The sequence below is a fragment of the Saccopteryx bilineata genome, chromosome 4 (genome assembly GCF_036850765.1).
Source record: "Saccopteryx bilineata isolate mSacBil1 chromosome 4, mSacBil1_pri_phased_curated, whole genome shotgun sequence".
Lineage (NCBI taxonomy): Eukaryota > Metazoa > Chordata > Mammalia > Chiroptera > Emballonuridae > Saccopteryx > Saccopteryx bilineata.
Window position 1 is genome coordinate 9,007,711 of NC_089493.1, and position 13,074 is coordinate 9,020,784.

The window sequence follows — 13,074 nt, forward strand, 5'->3', positions numbered from 1 at the left end:
TCCACATCTCTTCTGCAAGGACCTGGGAGCCCATAACTGCAGGGTCTGTGAGTTCAGGGCAGAGCTGGGTTGAGACCCTGGGGCCCAGCCTGTCGGGTCAGCATGGGAGCCTTCTTATTTTCAGTGTTTTCCAAAACCCCTTCTCCTGGCCGTTCCCACCCTGCCCGACTCCTGCCCCAAGCAGGAGCAGGACAGCAGACTCCTTCAAGCTCGTGGGCTCCCAGCTGCGGAATGTTGCCATCACCTCCACTGCTGCTGACCCAGCAGGGCACAGAGGGTGTCCCTCTAGGAAAGGAGGAGGGCAGTGTCCCCTAGAGTCGCCGAGAGAAGGAATTAAGAGGTGGGGTTGTGCCAGGCCCTCTCTGCCCCACACCTGGGCCAAAGCTCCTGCTTCCTGTGGGCTGGAGGGAGCCAGAGGCAGCCTGTGACTCAGGGAGGCACATTCTGACCTGCCCGGGAGAGTGACGCCCGGCGTCCGCCCCCACCGGGCCCCTGAAACTACCTGCCCTCAGCAGTTCTAGTAACGATGGCCGCTTATTGAGCGCCGGCTGCATACGGAGGTGACGCTTCGGAGGAGCGAACCCATTTGCACCTTTGCACCACCCTCCAGGTCACCTTTACAGTTCAAGAAATGAGGAAAACTGTGGTGAAAAATGTCACGCAGGGGTTGGAAACAGAGCTGAGACTCCACCTCAGGGCTGGAGGGAAAGCCCACGCTCTTAATCCCTCTGTCTTGCGACAGAGGTGGCGGCGGCAGGGTGTGGGGACACAAGAAGCCAGCCTGAGTTAAAATCACCACCCCAGTACCCATCAGATGACACTTACAAACTGCTCCCCCCCCCCGTCTGCCTGAACCCCTGTCACCCCAGGAAGTGGGTCAGCAGGGTACTTTGCACACAGAGAAACTGAGGCTCAGAGACATCGAGTATGCCCACGGTCACACAGGGCACGAGTGGCTGCAGGGTTGTGAGTGAAGGGCCGGGTTCTGGGGTTCGAACCACATCCACACCTCTCTCGGACCAGAGCTCTCTGCCCAAGGCGTCCACCCAGAGTATAAACATCTACTCAAGCCCGTACTGACTGGCTCACACAGACGCACACACGCCTGTCTGTCGCCCCGAGTCAGGGAGAAGACAGACCCACAACCAGCAGGACAATTCCTCTTGCCGGGCGCCCTTCTTGTCACTTGTCAGGACTAGGAAGGAAGGGAACTTTCTCCAAACTCCTCAGGACCCGAGGGAAACTTTTGTCCCAGCCTGGGAATCAGTCCCTGCGACCCCCACCTGCCCACTTCCCTCTGTGTTGGGACTGACTGCCCGTCTCCCCAGCGAAGGCGAGGGGCCTGGACCCGCCCCCGCCGGGCACCCACCTTGTCCGGAGGGAACTGTGTGGGCACTTCGGTCGCTCCCTTGTTCAGCATCCAGCAGGACGGCCCGCTGTCCCCTTCTCTCCGAGAAGGCGCCAGCCAGTAGAGCTGGAGTGGTGGCAGGAACAGCTCATCTTTCAAGGGCTGGGCTGTGATGTCATCGCCTTCCTGGGCACTTCCTCCACCTCCAGCCCAGCCCTGGACGCCTGTCCAGGGCTCTGAGCCAAGCCGGCTGCAGCTTCTAAAACCGGGACCACAGGGGCCAGGTGGGGTGGCTGCGGCCGCCCCCGTCCCCGTCGGGTTTCTGAGCTCTAAGACCTCCGCGAGCTCCACGGAGGATTTCCAGGTCAGTCCAAGGAATGCTCTGCTGTTGTGCAGACCGTGGCTGCCTGTACGAGTCTTGGAGCAGCAAATGTGTTGCGGGCTTCGACCAGGCAGTGCCAGATTTCAGTCCCCGTGCCGTCCCCTCCCCGGCCTGAGCAATGGAGCAGACTGTGACAAGTCCTGGACGGGTGTGTTGAGGGTTAATTAATAGTTGAGGAAGAGAGTGAAGAAATGAAATGCAGTCACCACAGTCAATCTGCTAAATTACTCCAATCAGGTAGATTGAGGCACAAAGAATCGATTTAATTCTTGTTTTAACTAGCCTGGCAACTGAAATGTCTGAACCTTCCAGTCCTGCCTGGATACGCATAAAACCTCCAGGTAATCATCTGATTACCCTCTAAAAGTCTAGGGGACACTGTTCACCTGTCAGGACCACCTGACACCCAGTATGCAAACCACCTGACATCTGGGTATCTAGACCACCTGACACCCAGTATGCAAACCACCTGACATCTGGGTATCTAGACCACCTGACACCCAGTATGCAAACCACCTGACACCCAGTATCCAGACCACCTGACACCCAGTATCTAGACCACCTGACACCCAGTATCCAGACCACCTGGCATCCAGGTATTCAGACCACCTGACACCCAGTATCCAGACCACCTGACACCCAGTATCCAGACCACCTGGCATCCAGTATCCAGACCACCTGGCATCCAGTATGCAAACCACCTGACACCCAGTATCCAGACCACCTGGCATCCAGTATCCAGACCACCTGACACCCAGTATCCAGACCACCTGACACCCAGTATCCAGACCACCTGGCATCCAGTATGCAAACCACCTGACACCCAGTATCCAGACCACCTGATGCCCAGTATCCAGACCACCTGATGCCCAGTATCCAGACCACCTGACACCCAGTATCCAGACCACCTGATGCCCAGTATCCAGACCACCTGATGCCCAGTATCCAGACCACCTGACACCCAGTATCCAGACCACCTGGCATCCAGGTATTCAGACCACCTGACACCCAGTATGCAAACCACCTGACACCCAGTATCCAGACCACCTGATGCCCAGCATCCTGACTTCTGGTCATCAAAGGATGACCATCTAGGATCAGTCCAGACAAAGGCTAAGAACGCAGAACTGGTTCTTCTCAAGCATGTACTTGACTGTAAGAACTCCTCGCTTTTCTCTCTTCTTCGGGACACTCTGGGTATTATTTTTCCAGTTGGCAAACCCTAGGTCTCTTGAATAAATCTTTATCATTGGTTTTCAGCCAAAGATTCCAGACTCTCTTTGTGTTCATCCAACACAGTCCCGACAGGTATATAACCTTTACTCTGAGTCAGGCACCTTCCCAACCACACAAATGCACTAACACAGTGGGTCCCCCAGGCCGCCTGGCTCCGAAGTCCGTGTTCTCGCCCACTCTGCTGTCCTCTTTTCCAATCAAACGAAATAACAGATGTGTCCTTCCCTCTGGCACCCTCCATACGTGAGTAAATCTGTCTAGTACAACATTCATTGCTTATCATAACTTGTTTTTCCTCCGTGGTTGTTTTGTGCCTGTGTGTGGGCGTAGACGGTGGGCATTTACACAGAAGGTTCAGGGAGAGCGATGAATGTTTTTAAGCCACGTATGGCTCCCAAGGGACGATGACAGCGGACACTCAAAAGTATTTTCAGAGACTGAACCCCTTTCCGTGTCCCGTTTTCTGGTGACACGAAGGGTCTTGGCCTCCCAGACCCAGCCGTTTCTTTGGGGAGGCTGGGCTATGGCTTCCTCTCACTTCTGCACTGCTTGGCATTCCTGGCTTCTCTCTGGAGGCGTGCGGACAACTCACAGCACTTAGCGCTCCCGGAAGCCGAGAAGCTGCAACATGTAGGGGCTTTCACCCTCTGAAAGCCTTTCCTTCCGACGAGAGCAAGTGAGTGGGTCCGGAGGAGCGGAGACCAGACAGCAGGGTCGGAACCCCGGCTGCTGGCTCCTCTCCTCTTGTAACCTCTCTGATCCAGGTACAAACCAGGGATGAAGTCAGACTCCATCATCATACAGATGGGGAAACTGAGTCCCAGGAGCGTTCATGGGGAGGCCTGGGATCTAGGCCTGGTGTGGCTGTAACAAACTAGTCACGTGGACTTGAGTCAAGTCCCTTCCTGACCTGGGTGCCTCAGCTGACAGCTCTGCACACTGGCCATTCAACCACATTGGGGTGCCCTAACCGGAGGGTCCTGACTTTCCAGGTGTGGACAGAGCACTGTAGGTAAGCTGCTCAGGGTCCACGGCCCCCTAAAATGGTATAGAGAATGATGTGTATGTGCTTTTCCAGTAGAGACGATCTAGAACCTTCATCAAATTAATGAATGGCTCTTCTGTGAGCCAAAGCACATTGTGAGCCATCTGAACAGACAGAGGCCTTGTGAAGTCCTTTCGTCTTGCCTGTTCAAAGCTCTGAACCCAGTGCTGATGCTTCTGTGAAGATTACTGACCGAGAAAGCTCCAGAAGGCACCCATCCATCTGCACACTTCTCTGTCCACCAAAGGAAGAGAGAGAGAGAGAGAGAGAGAGAGAGAGAGAGAGAGAGAGAGAGAAGCATCAACTCGTTGTTCCACTTAGTTGTGCCCTCATTGCTTGCTTCTGGTATGAGGGCCCTGACTGGGGATTGAACACGTGACCTTGGTGCACCAGGCAATGCTTGATCTACTGAGCAGCCAGCCAGGGCAATAATATCGTTTTTAAAAAACTGCCTTGACCCAGTTTTGAAGTCCTGGCTGGGGGCCAGTCAGTTCTACTTGAGCAACTAAGTTCACGCTCCAGTCACTTCCCTTACTGGGCTCATACTTGGGACCACAACACACTGGCCCTAGTCATCATGGGGCCAGGTACCAAACAACTGTGGGTAGTCCCTACACTTTGAGCCTCCTGCAAATCAGCCAATCCACAGGGACCCTGAGAAGCCTGGCTAACCCCTCCTGACTGCAGGATGTAAACTGCTCCTGCAGTTCCAGCTCACTGTTGTCTTGCTCCTGGGTGCAAACCCCTATGTGGCTCTTCTTGAAGCCTTCTCTCATTTGGAACTAAAGTAACAAAAGGCTAGGCTCTGCATCCAAGTGCCATTGGGCTGTGTCCTGAGATAAAAAGAATCTTTATATCTTATAAAATAATTACCCACTCCTCCATTCACCTACACTTGTATCCATCCACCCACCCATCCATCCAGCACCCATCCATCCACCAATCCAGCACCCATCTATCCACCATCCATCTGTCCATTCATCCATCCATCCATCACCCATCCATCCATCCATCCATCCATCACCCATCCATCCATCCATCTATCCACCCACCCATCCAGCAACCATCCATCTACCATCCATCCATCCATCCATCCACCCACTCATCCATCCATCCACCCACTCATCCATCCATCCATCCATCCATCCATCCACCCACCTACCCATCCACTCACTTATCCATATAGCCCTTCATCTACTCACCCACCCACTCTCCAGCCACTCATCACTCTTTTATCAGACATCTACATAGCTGGAGTGTTCATTATTTGGAAGCAGTGAACGAATCAGGCACACTTCTGCCTGGGAGAGGCCCTGCACTGAAGACAGTTTCCCTGTTCGAGGCAGAGCCTGGATAGGAAACTGTTTCAAAGAAGAGCTCCTATGAACGCAGTAAACCCCCACTAATTTATATCTGGATTAGCACATCTTTTGTACTTCATTTTTGCCATTTGAAAATTTAGTTAAACCCTTCCTGCAAAATCTCTGCAGCTACTGACTTATTTTATACCTCTCACCATTCGGGATGCTCGGCCGGGGTCGGCAGAGGCTCAGCCCTGCCGGGACGCCTGCTCCAGCCAGCGCAGCTGTGCTCAGCGAGGACCAGAGGAGGCATGGAGGGGTTCCTGCAGAGCCCTGCCAGCCTGCCCCCAGGCCAGGGCCCCTGTGTGTGGTGTGCTGAGAGCCGGCCCCCCTGCCAGAGGAGGCATGGAGGGGTTCCTGCAGAGCCCTGCCAGCCTGCCCCCAGGCCAGGGCCCCTGTGTGTGGTGTGCTGAGAGCCTGCCCCCTGCCTCCACCCTCCGGCCTCTCCAGAGTCACGTCCAGCCCCTATGCTGTAGCCCCGCGGGGCCACCTACGGCTCCCGAATCCAGCAGCATAGTCCTGACTCCGGGCCTTATGTGCCGTCATCTCTGCCTGGAGTGTCCTTTCTTGGCCTCACGTGGTGGCTCCTGCCCTTGTTGTAGGAGCCTGATCAGGGCCCTTTCTGGTTGTGCCTGGTCAGGGTCTGTGCCCTGTCTGCACTCGGCAGCCTGGGGTTTCCTTGGTGCCCCTGTGGACGTGAGCTGCACGGGGCAGGAACACGGGGCAGGGACGCCTGTCTCCCTTTCTGCTGTCCGTTTACGGGGAACACAGGCCTCACCCTGGGAAAGCTGCTGGGGAGTGCAGACAACCTCCACGCCCAACCCCGCAGGGTGAGAGAAGACCACATAGAACCCTCAAGCAGGCCGTGGACATGCAGGGTGCCTCTTTGTTTATAAACGCCTGCCCTCCACTTCAGTGTTCCGGAACATTTCCTCCAAACGTCAGTGTGTGAGCCTGACATCCTCAAACCTCCACCTCAGAAAGGAGGGGGCTGGGCTTTTGTCCAGAACTCCACGGTCCTGACCAGCAAGCTGACCCTATCCCCTGCTGATCAGCCACTGCCTGGGAAAGGGCTGGTCTCTCCACACCCAAAGACAGACCAGACCTGGAAAACCGGGGTGGGGTGGGGATCGGGTCAGCACCACTGTGGATTGATAGCAAAACACGTGCAAAGCCCGTAGTTTTGACTGGTTGGCACTTACGTTCACAACTATGAGCCCTTCAGGGTGCGTCCCAGGGGATATGCAGAGGTCTGTTCTGCCCTGGTCCCTCCCCCAGTGGCCCCTGGAGCCCTAGAGCTGCTGTCCTGGGACACAGACCCAGTCCTCATTCCCCTGGGGTTGCCCACTGCCCAGTGATCAGCTACTGGCTATTGAATGGCCTTCTAAGTAAAAAAAAAGTTTAAATGATCAGCACGCATTTTACTTTTTCTCTTTATATTGTTCAATGCGTTTTCAGCACAAAAATCAGTGCATTTGACTCACACGTGAAACCAGTGAAATGACACAGATCATGTTTTATAGCTTGTATGTGCGTGTGTGTTTCGTTCTTACCAAAACATTCTTATCAAACTCATCTGTTTTCATTCAGCTTCTTGAAATGGTCCCCCCCCCCACGTTTTCTGTCCCACTTGGCTCTCCGTACCCTTCTCAGATTCAGAGAGTGAGCGCAGTCCTGCTATTCCCCGTGCAGAGGTGAGATGGGCGTGGCACGTGGGGCGGGGCAGCGGGGCGCTTGGTCCTCTTTCCTTCTGTCTGTCCTTCCCCTGCTGCCCTGGGAGGAGGCTGGCCAGGCTGGTCCTGTTGGGGCTGACAGGTCAATGATTGCTCAGGTTTGGGGTGGGAAGGGGCCCAAGCGAGCCGGTCAGCCCGGCCACACTTCCTAACTCTGTCCTTGGCTCTGGGGCTGTTGCCCCTGCTAGGTCTTAAGAGGTGATTACTCACTTCCTGCCACCGGGGCACTGGCCGGGGCGGGAGGGGGGGGAGGGGGGGCTTTGGAAACTGGAAAATCCTATGGGTGACTTTGGAGGCTGGTTCCTGGCATCCATCAGCCCCCAGCTTGTTTCATCAAAGCCTGGAGCCTGACCTGTGGTGGCGCAGTGGATAAAGCATCGACCTGGAAATGCTGAGGTCGCCGGTTTGAAACCCTGGGCTTGCCTGGTCAAGGCACATATGGGAGTTGATGCTTCCAGCTCCTCCCCCCTTCTCTCTCTCTGTCTCTCTCTCTCTCTCTGTCTCTCCTCTGTCTCTCCCTCTCCTCTCTAAAATGAATAAATAAATAAAAAAAATAGTTAAAAAAAAAAAAAGCCTGGAGCCCACCAGCTTGGCACAGTGCCCAGACCCTCCTGTTCCCTCTCCAGCTCCCTGTCCTCATCGTCTTCCTCCACCTCCCCCTTCTCTTCATCGGGAGACTGAAGCTCAGAGGGGCCGTCTCTCTGGTGAGTGGTGGAGTTGGGCTTTAATGGGGTCTGCTGTAGTTTCTCCTCAAAGGACTCCAGGGGACCCGGAAGGACATCAAACTGCCCTCCCAAATCCCTAATCTGGGTTCCATCCAGAGGAGGCACTGTGGGTCCCATGCTCAGAGGAGACAGAGTGGGGAGGGTTTGGCTCCAGCCTGAGGCCCCCACACATTCTGGCTGCACCCACCTCTCTTGTGTCTGTTGATCAGCCCCTTCGTGGCCTGGGTCTCGGCCCCTCCGGACCCGTGCTCTGAGCACACGCTGTGCTCTGCGTACACTGTTCCCTCACCTGCTTCCTTTGCCCCTCAGCTCTGCACACCAGCCCATGGCTCTCCGGCCCGGCGATGTGCACCTGCTCGGGAGACCCCCATTCTCTCCGAGCTCATCTCTACACCCGTCATTTCTGGCCCTGCTACCCAAGTGCCCCATGACTTACCTTCCTTGGGGCTCTGGGTCCTCCTGGACCCCTGTCCCTTGTCACTGGGGTGACTCCATGCACATGACTAACTGTTTTGTTCATCAGTTTCCTTACATAACACGGAGATGGCAACCCCTGCCCCACGGGCTGTGAAACTCAGGTAAGCTGATCGCTATGTGGTGACGAGCAGAGCGACAGGCACGGGGTAGAGGTCGGTGACGGAGGTGCTTTAACCCAGAGCTGCCACCACCAGCTGAACTAGCTTGGGTCGAGCCCCAGGCTTCTCGTGGGGCTCCTACCCCACGAGGGGATGACCGAGGGAGGATTTGTGTAACAGCCAGCTCTTAGCAGACTAGCCCCCTCTTCCTGGCAGTATGGACGATAAGAACTCTCTCTTCACCCACCCTTTTCAAAAATTGTGAAGTTCACACGCCATATATACACACTTCAAAGCCTGCGGTTCGGTGTCATTTAGGACATTCGCACTATTGTGCAGCCATTAGCTCTGTCTTGTTCCAAAACATCTTCAACTCCTCCAAAAGGGGACCCCACACCCAATAAGCAGTCTCTCCCCATCACTCCAGCCCCTGGCTACCACCAGGCTGCTTTGTGTCTAGGAATTTACTGATTCTGAATATGTCATCTAAATGGAATCATGTGACCCTTTGGGGCGGGCTTCTTACACTCGGTGTGATGCTTGTAAGGGTCATCTGTGCTGTAGCACGCATCAGTTCTCCGTTCCTGTTCATGGCTGGGTCATATTCCACAGTGTGGATAGACCACGTGTGTTTATCCAGGCACACATTGATGGACCTTTGGGCCGTTTTACCTTTTGACCACTGTGTACAATGCTGCCAGGAATATCCATGTGAAAGTATTCGAGTTCCTGTTTTCACTTCTTCTTGAAAATCAAGTCCAGAAGTAGAATTACTGGGTCATGTGGAAACGCTATGTTTAACCTTCTGAGGAGCCAGCAGACTGCTCTGCACAGTGTCTGCGTGAGCAGGGATCCCCTTCTCCCTCGTTCCCCACTCACAGGGCCGGGAGGGCAAGGACACTGTCTCAGGGGGTCGGTCCTTCACCCGTCAGCATCAGCACCCTCTTCAGCACTGACATTGCTGCTGCTCATTTGAATCTTATCATGAGGCCCGGCCGAGAGGTTAGCACCCCAGTTCCCCAGCTGGAGCGGCCAAGCTGGAGCAGACAGGCCTCCTGAGCCATGCGCTCTGGCCCGCAGGATTGGGAATCAGCGGGCGTCTCCACCTTCCGGTGGGTGCGTGTGGGAGCCGGGCTTCCCTGTTCCTCCCTGCCTCCCCCACCCCCCTCTCCGACTTAGCCCCGACTCAAACACTCAGGCCTCCCTGGGAGAGAGAAACGCTCTAACTACACGACACCCTGGGCTGCATTCCTCTGCCCGGGACGTCACCTGGTCCCCAGGCCAGGGGCCTCCCGCCGGGTGCCCTTCACTGTTGAGCGATTTCCCTCCAGTTCCCACGGGGCCTGTTTTCTGAAGCAGATGGCTCATGCGGGGCACCCGGAGGTCGGTCGCAGCCACCCTCTGGCAAACACAACCCCCCGGCTCCTGAGTGCCGAGCCCCGTGCTCTCGGCCAGGCCTGCCCAGAGGGTTACTGGTGTCACCTCCAGCCCACACGGTCGGCTCGCAGGGGGGAGTCATGGCTCCGTGTCCCCAGGGAGGAAATGGAGGTTCCCAGAAGTCAACAACTGTGTTCACCTACACGTCCCCACGATCACCACCTGTCCGGTCCCTGCCACTTTCCCACGAGCACAACGGTGGCCCCAGCCAGTTCCTGCTGCCCCTCCAGCCCCTTCCCGCCTTCTCCTCACAGCTGCCCGAGGAAGCTTTGTTCCTGGGAAAAAGAAAATAAAAACACGTGTACGTGGGACAGTTCGCTCTCTGTGATACCTGGCTCTGTGGGTTTTGACAAATGCTGAATCATGTATGCGACACCCCAGAACCACAAGAACAGCTCGATCACCCCACACATGGCCTGTGTAACCCTTTTGTGGTCAAGCCTCCTCCGTCCCCCACCGTCTGGGAACTACTGATCTGGTTTCTGTCCAGAGGCATTTTTAAGATGGCCAACTACCCTCCTGTGGGTTGTGCGGCATCTAAAATCAAACGCAGCTCCAGGCCTTCTCCCCCACCCAGTACTTTTCTGCCCCAGGACATTGGCACTGCTGGCTCCCTCCCCTGGGACTGTTTTTCCCTACCTTCCCTGTGGCAGCCTCTGTGGGTCCTTACAGGGAAGCTTCTCAGCCATGCTTGTTGTTCGGTGTGGCCTGGGGCTGTTCTGTGGGCCGCCCACCGCGTGCAGTGAGTGTCTTTGCTCACTTGTATGTTGCCTGTGGCCCTGTGCTCTCGTAGCTCCATGCGCACAGCGGCCGTGTCTACACCGTCCACCTGTCCACAGACAGGCATACACGAGGCGCTCAATAAGTGCTCACGGAACAGGCCCAGGAAGGCTGCAGGCGGCCATGAGGCAGTCCCTTCAGCCTGTACCTTCTCCATTGTACCTTGGGGCCTCCCTAAAGCTCACACTCATCTGTCCGTCTCTTCATCCATCGTCTGTGCATCAAACACCCACTGAGGCCAGCTCTGTCCCCGTGGGCCAGCCCAGGGCTCGCAGAGCCGGGGGAGATGGGTCCCTGATTTCTCACGTCAAGGTGAACGGCTCCCTCCCACCCTGTGGACTCCTCATGTGGCCACCTCCTTACAGCCCTGTGAGGTGAGTGACATTGGAGTGGGTCCCGGAAGCATCCTGGTGATGTGTGGGGAGGGGTCCTCGGGGGCTAAGGGAGGAACTAGCCCCCCCTGTCACTAGGGTGACAGTGAATAAGCATGTCCTGTTTCTGTTCCATAAATAGGAACCACCATCCTAAATGTCGCCCTGTCACGAACCTTGAGTGTGTCGAGGTGGGAGCTGGATCCAGAGTTCCCTGTGGCCAGAAATAGGCCAGGGCCCAGTGGGGGACGCGTGGGTGGGGGACACGTGGGTGGGGGACACGTGGGGGGGCCCCGGCTGCCCTTCCAGGCACCAGCTCTGCGCTCTTCCCAGACCGAGTGATTCAGAAAGTGAGGAGGTGACCTTTCCCTTCCTGAGGGTCACCTTTTTTTGATTCCAGGGTTTATTTGAGGATATTTTTAGCAACTTCATGGCAGCCAAAGGGAATGATGTCACATGACAGACTGACACGGTGCCTGGCCCAAGGGAAACGGGGAGGAAGAGTTGCTGTGAATGAGCAAAGGCAGCCTCCCTGCCCTGCCCCACAGGCTCCAAGGCCCACAGGAGAGGCAGCAAGCAGGCTGGGCCCCAAGGCAGTGGGTCCGTGCCAGCGCTGAGGGTGTGGATGGGGCTGCTATAGAGAGTCGGCCTGCAGGCCGTGCACCTGGGAGTGGGGCCCAAGGCCACCTCCAAGCTGCTCCTGTGCAAACGCTGCTGCTGCCCCACTGGGCACAGACCCCACGGCTGCCCCCGCGGGTGCGCCCAGGCCCGGCCCTGTTGCGTCGGGGAGCTGGGCGCACCTGCCGCCATCTTCCTGGGATGGGTCCCTAGGTGCTCACTAGCTTCTGACTGAAAGTCCCTAGTGGGAATGGAGGATTGGAAAAATCCTGGTGACCTCCCTGCCCCCCCCCCATTTGCAAAAGAGGCTGGGAAAATATTTGTCATTCTCCCAGACTCATTGGGTGGGAAGTCCCCAAAACTCTACAAAGGTGTTTAGAGATGTGGGGGATCCCAAGTAAGCAAACTTGCCCAGGACACTGCCTGTGGGCCAATCAGTATCTCAGGTTGCCATGCCTCTGAGCCTTTGCTTGTGCTGTTCCCTGCACTTGGTATGACATTCCACTTTGTATGTCCCCCTTCTTGTGCATTACCGTGTGTGTGTGTATATGTATATATATATCATGTGTATAATTTATATTATATACATATATACCATACATATTATATGTATATATTCCTCTTGCTTCCCCTACCCCATCTTCTTGATATGATTCTATAAGGACCTGGTTGTATCAGTCACCAGTCTTCATGCTATTAGGCCCAGATGATGTGGGACGCTAGATGATGTAGGACAGAATGTGGCTATGTCATTGTCATTACCAGGATGGCAAGAGTTGCGCCATGACTAGGTTTTCTGGGTTTCCTATTGATGCTATAATCAACTACCACAATCCTAGGGCTAAAAATAACAGAAATATATTCTCTCACAGGTCGGGAGGCTGGAGCTCAAAGTCACAGTGACATTGGGTTCTGCTCCCTCCTCCAGCTCTGTGACTGCCACCACTCCTTGGTGTTCATGGCCGCATCACTCCCCCTGTGCCGTCTCACATGGCCGTCTCCCTGTCTCTCTGTCTGCGCCCCTCTGATAAGGACACTTGTGACGGTATTTCTAGCCCATTAGAACAATCCAGAATCATCTCGTCATCTTAATCACATCTGCAAAGACTCTTTTCCCAAATAAGGTCATATGTATCATTTCTTTGACAAGTTCCTCCCTTTGATTTGCTCCCACTTTCTTCTTCTGGAACTTTCCTTGATGTTATCGTCCAACCCTTCTTTCAAAAATATAAATGTCAGTTCTCCTATTTTTAAACAGCTTTACTGAGGAACAATGGACATAATAAGCCATGCGTATTTAAAGCGCACAGTTTGCTAAGTTCTTACATACATATACACGTTAAAACCATCACCACATTCCAAATATCAAACATATCCACTAGCCCAGGGAGCCCCTTAGAAATCTCCACCTCCATTCACGTCACTTTTGGTCACTAAAGATTAGTTTGTTGATTTAATTTGAG

General features: G+C 55.1%; 1 protein-coding gene across 2 annotated transcripts in view; it reads right to left on the reverse strand.

The window, feature by feature from the left end:
* BDKRB2 (bradykinin receptor B2) overlaps positions 1–1,489 on the reverse strand; it is a 25,521-nt gene extending 24,032 nt beyond the window's left edge. Inside the window, exon 1 of one of the 2 annotated variants that reach the window (XM_066276525.1) lies at positions 1,370–1,489. The gene's annotated coding sequence lies outside the window, so the exon portion shown is untranslated. The remainder of the gene's footprint in view (positions 1–1,369) is intronic. The other variant, XM_066276526.1, reaches the window with a different exon arrangement.
* Between the last annotated feature and the right edge of the window lie 11,585 nt (positions 1,490–13,074).